Here is a 6,000-nt window from a genome sequence, read left to right as displayed (position 1 = left end):
TTGTTATTGTCATTGTTGGATTCTGTGTTTAGGTTATATCTGGTTACTTGGTTTGGAATTTTTGATGTTTAATGCTTTGTGAATACCAAGTACATGTTACGTTGCCTTCATGCATCTTAACTCTTTGAATTGCATGTTTTGGCCACCATGCATTCATCATCCATTGTTAGGCAATTGTACATTATCAATGCATTTTTTTTAGGATGCTTGTTCTAATTGATCATCACCTATTTCATGCATTGAGTTTGTGGAATTATGAAATTGGATCGAAAGCTTACCTAGTGCACATTTTTGAGCTTTGTAAAGCTTTGTGGGCCATGCTTGCTATGTGATTGATTTCCACTTTTATCTTCTTCTTCCTAAGTTCCATAGCATCCATGTGTTTCACCTCTATGTCACTTAGGTGTTGCAACAACTTCAATATGTGTCATTGATTGTTGTGTGAGTTTCATAAACCATTTTGTTCACTAAGTCTACCTACACATCAATCAATGTCCATGCATTATCCAATTTCACAATTGCTTGATTTTTGCTTGAATGCTTTTATGCTTCTTTACTACTTTTTTGGTTGACTTAACCTACAAGTCTTTTAAAGTATCTCAAGCACACTAGAATGAGTGAAATGCATGTTTTATTTTGTATAATTGTGACATAACTTTTTGTACTAGTGTGTGTGTGTTCTAAACCGCGCGCAATTTTAGAACCCACACACCTATTTTTCATCAATGTCACACTAATCCACTCACTCCATTCTAGTGGTTCTTACCTCATTCCAACAATGTACGCTTCCTAGCTTTTGTATTTTCTTATCTTACGGTGTTTATTTTGTTTTTCATGATTGATGCACCATAAGCAAAAATGGAAGCGGAAGGAAGAACACGCAGCAACCGGTTGACCTACCAGCTGAAGGTAGCAACTAGGAGAGTCGCCGTACCCCCTTGCTCATCTTTGAGTGCACCGAGGACGGTGCAAATTTCTAACTGTGGGGAGGTCGTTCGACCGATCTCCATGGGTAACAATTTTCTTTCAACACCAATATCTTTGTTAGATTAGTTGTTGCATTGCATGATAGATTGCATGTTAGTTAGAAATTGTACATATTTTACCACTTCTTTTTATGTTAGGACTACTTGGTTAGGGTGATGATTTCTTTTCCAAGAAAAATTATTTTAGGGCACCCTACCAATTTGAAAAAATTTTTTGTGACAAACTTGCTTAAAGAATTTATTTTGGAACATGGTGTTTGAGCTAAGAACACAAGCATGTGAGTTTTGAGCCTAATTGTGTGGTTACATCATATAACCACTTATGTCCATTCTTGTGTGCATTGTTCTCTTTCTATGATTGTAATCTTTGATTTGTTTGATTCTTTATGTCCATTATTCCATGCATACATGCATTTATATGATTGAGGCCATCATTTCATTTAACTCACTTACCCAAATAAGCCTACCTCTTATCTTCCATTGTTAGCCAAATTTGAGCCTATTGAATCCCTTTTGTTCTTAATTTTAACACATCGCTACCCCTAAGTGAAAAACAATAAATGTCCTTAATTTGGATCTTTGATTAGCTTAGGTTAGTGAGAGTGTTTATCATTTGGGTATGGGAAACTTAGGACATTGGTTGAGATAAAAGTGTAATTTTTATTTTTGTTAAAAATATTGGGAATTGGGTACATATTCATGCACTATATGTAAAACCATATGCATTGATACGTTTGTATATACTAAAAAAAAAATTTTGATAAGAAAAAAATGTATAAAAAAAAATAAAATAAAAAAATATATATATATATAGAAAAAGAATGCAATAAAAAGGGGACAAAAATGCCCCAAAGTAAAGTTCAATAAAATCAATGCATATGGAATGTGAATTAAAGAGAATGCATGAGTATGTGAAAAAGTGGGAATCATGGGTAGCTAGGTTGTGTATTAGAATTGCATAGGTTGTTATATGTGTTTAGTGAGAGCTTAGGCTAATCAAAGATACAAATTTCAAGCTCACTTGACCATATGCATCCCTACCTTGACCCTAGCCCCATTACAACCTATGAATAAGTCCTCATGATGAATGTATGCATGCATTGAATAATTGTTGATTGTTAGAAGAAAAACAAATCTTGGAAAGCATGAGTAGAAGAGAATTGAGTGATCGACCCTATACACTAGAGCGACTAGAGCGGATACACATCCGGTGAGGGTTCGATGCTCAATTCCTTGTTCCTGGCTTTCGTGAGCTTTTCTTCTTGCAAGTCTATTTGTACCTCATTTTGATATTTGAATTGGTAGGATTCATAAATCATCATATGATCTTAGCCCTGCCTGTGCATATGTGTTCTTGGAGATTGATTTACTTTTAACCAAGTAGGTAGAATCATTTTGTATTTAGTTGCATTGAATAAATGTTCATACCCCTTTTCTTGTCCTTCTTTATTCTTAGCATGAGGACATGCTTGGTTTAAGTGTGGGGAGATTTCATAAACCCCGATTTTGTGGTTTATCTTGTGCTTATTTTGGGGGATTTTATCACATTTTCTCACATTTATTCAATGAAATAGCATGGTTTTGTAATTCTCCCTTGATTTGTGCTTAAAAGTGAAAACATGCTTTTTAGGCCCTAAAATTGGTGATTTTAATCCACTTTAATTCCATTCGATGCCTTGATGTGTTTGTTGAGTGATTTTAGGTTCATAAGGCAAGTATTGGATGGAAGAAGTGAGGAGAAAAGCATGCAAATTGGGAGAACTCAGGAAGAAATAAAGAAACCGTAAAGCTGTCAAGCTTGACCTCTTCGCACTCAAACGACCATAACTTGAGCTACAAAGGTCCAAATGTGGCGGTTCCAGTTGCGTTGGAAAGCTAACATCCGGGGCTTCGAAATAATATAAAATTCGATATATGTTGCTTCGCGTTCAGGGGAGCGCACGCGCACTTTGCGCGCGCGCGCCGATGCTGTCCGTGGCCCACTTTTATGAAATCGACCCCAGCGATTTTGCAGCTCATTTTGGGCCCAATCCAACCCATTTCTGATGCTATTGAACCCAAGGATTGAAGGGGGAATGAAAAAAAAGTAGTCATAGTTTAGTTTTCATCATGTTTTAGGAGTAGAATTCTAGAGAGAGAGGCTCTCTCCTCTCTCTAGATTTAGGATAGAAATTAGGGTAGAGTTAGGTTAATCACTCTCAAATTTCTCTTTTAATTCTTGTTTTGATTTAGTTTTCCTTCTTAATTTCTTGTATTACATCTTTGCTCTTTTTGTTTTACTTGTTCATTTCCTTTATTTTGTCCTCTTTTATGTTTATGAACTCTTGTTGGATTTGGATTTTTCTTTAATGAGATTTGATGTTTGATGTTCTTTTGATGTTGATTTGAGTTATTGATTTACTTTTATTGCAATTGGTAGTTGGTAGATTTTAATATTTCTTGTCATTTATTATGCTTTCCATGTATGCCTTTCAAGTGTTTGATAAAATGCTTGGAAGGATGTTAGAGTAGATTTGAGCATTCTTGGCTTGGAAAGAGTAATTAGGCAATCTTGAGTCGTGAAAACCCAACTTATGTTGGTGACCTAGAGTTGTTAGCTAAAATTGTTTCCATTGACGCTAATCTTTTGCTATTTTAATTAGTAAGTTGGTTAGGACTTTTGGATTGAGATTAGCTAGTCTCGTTAGACTTTCTCCCTATTTGTTGGAGTTGACGTAATGAGATAAATTCTTGTTTATATTTGTGACATGATTAATTAGTCTTGTTTGACATTCTCCCGATGTGTGAGTTAACTAAATAAGATGAATTAATCATGCATGACTAGGATAGAAAGCCTATGATCTCAATCTTTGCCATGAATGTCTCTCTTTATTACTTGCTTCCTTTAATTGCTCTCTTTATCTTTCTTGTCATTTATTTTATTTCCCTCTCACCAATCAAAAACCCCCTTGCCCCTTCATAGCCAATAATTGAGCACTTCATTGTAACTCTTCGTGAGACGACCCGGAGTCCAAAATACTCCGGTTATTTCTTATTTGGGGTTTGTTCTTTATGACAAAACTAAAATTTTTGATGTGGGAATTGTTTGATGGTTTGGAACTATGCTTACAACGAAGTTATTCCTTCTATAAGAAGAAATTCTAGACCGACACTCAATTTCTCTTCTATCAGAGCTCTCAAGTGAAGAAGAGGGAAAGCTCCTAGATGTTCTCAGAAAGTACAAGAAAGCAATAGGATGGAGCCTAGCGGATATTGTGGGAATTGACCCCCGCAAGTGCATTCATAGGATATTTCTCCAAGATGGAGCTAAGCTGGTTAGGCAACCGCAAAGGAGGCTCAACCTAACCATCCTCGATGTAGTGAAGAAAGAGGTCACTCGATTACTGGAAGCGTATATCATATACCCAATTTCTGACAGTGAGTGGGTGAGCCCGGTTCAAGTTGTCCCCAAGAAGTCGGGCATCACAACGGTCGAGAAGGACGACGGTGAAATGGTCACTAAAAGAGTACAAAATGCATGGCGAGTATGTATTGACTACAGAAGATTGAACGCCGCCACACGAAAGGAGCATTACCCCTTACCTTTCATCAATTAGATGCTAGACCGCTTGGCAGGTAAATCTCACTACTGCTTTCTTGATGGATTTACTGGCTACTTCTAGATACATATTGCTCCTGAAGATCAGGAGAAGACCACGTTTACTTGTCCGTTTGGCATCTTTGCCTATAAAAGGATGCCATTTGGACTATGTAACGCACCCGCTACTTTTCAGCGGTGCATGACGAGTGTCTTCTCCGATCTAATGGAGAATTGTCTGGAAGTCTTTATGGACTACTTCAGCGTTTATGGTACTTCATTCGATTTTTGTTTAGAGAGCTTGGCCAAGGTCCTAGCTAGATGTGTTGACACTAACCTTGTCTTAAATTTTGGAAAATGTCACTTTATGGTACAACAAGGTATAGTGTTAGGACATGTAGTATCTCATGAAGGCATTTCTGTAGACCCAGCCAAGGTCGATGTTATCACCACTTTGCCTCACCCCTCATCCGTGAGGGAGGTCCGCTCGTTTTTGGGACATGCAGGATTTTATAGGCGCTTTATCAAGGACTTCAGCAAGATTGCTTTGCCATTGTCGCGTCTACTCCAAAAAGATGTGGATTTTGAGTTTGATGGTGAATGTGTAAAAGCTTTTGAAGAGCTAAGGAGAGTTCTTACCACGGCACCAATTGTGCGAGGCCCCAACTGGACATTGCCATTTGAGATAATGTGCGATGCGTCAAACCATGCTGTGGGTGCCGCGCTTGCACAACGCGATGGTAAACTCCCTTATGTCATTGCTTACTCTTCTAAGACACTAGATGCGGCACAATCTAACTATACCACTACTGAGAAAGAACTCCTAGCTATTGTTCATGCTTTAGATAAATTCAGATCTTATTTGCTAGGTTCAAAGATAGTGGTATACACGGATCATGCAGCTTTAAAGTACTTATTGACAAAGAATGAGTCAAAACCTAGACTCATATGTTGGATCTTGCTTTTGCATGCCGTGTCGGATAGCTTTCTTTGGTTTGCCCCAATGGCGAACTACTTGGTTGTAAGAATCTTCCCTCCCAACTTTTCGATAAAACAAAGGGACAAGTTGAGGAGTGATTCCAAATACTATATTTGGGATGACCCTCACTTGTGGAAGAGGGGCGTAGACCAAGTAATTCGAAGATGTGTCCCGGAGTCTGAATTCCAACCAATTCTTGAAGCTTGTCATTCGTCCGAATGTGGTGGCCACTTTGTCCCACAAAAGACCGCTAAAAATGTGTTGGATTGTGGATTCCGATGGCCAATCTTATTCAAGGATGCTAACCAGTTATGTGTGTCTTGCCATCAGTGTCAGAAGTCAGGAAACGCATCCCAAAGCGATGAAATGCCTCAGCAACCTATGTTGTTCTATGAGATATTTGATGTATGGGGCATTGACTTTATGGGACCATTTCCCAACTCTAGTGGGTATCTGTA

The sequence above is a fragment of the Arachis ipaensis genome, chromosome B4 (genome assembly GCF_059453495.1).
Source record: "Arachis ipaensis isolate K30076 ecotype BB chromosome B4, ASM5945349v1, whole genome shotgun sequence".
Lineage (NCBI taxonomy): Eukaryota > Viridiplantae > Streptophyta > Magnoliopsida > Fabales > Fabaceae > Arachis > Arachis ipaensis.
This window is presented reverse-complemented; position numbering follows the sequence as displayed.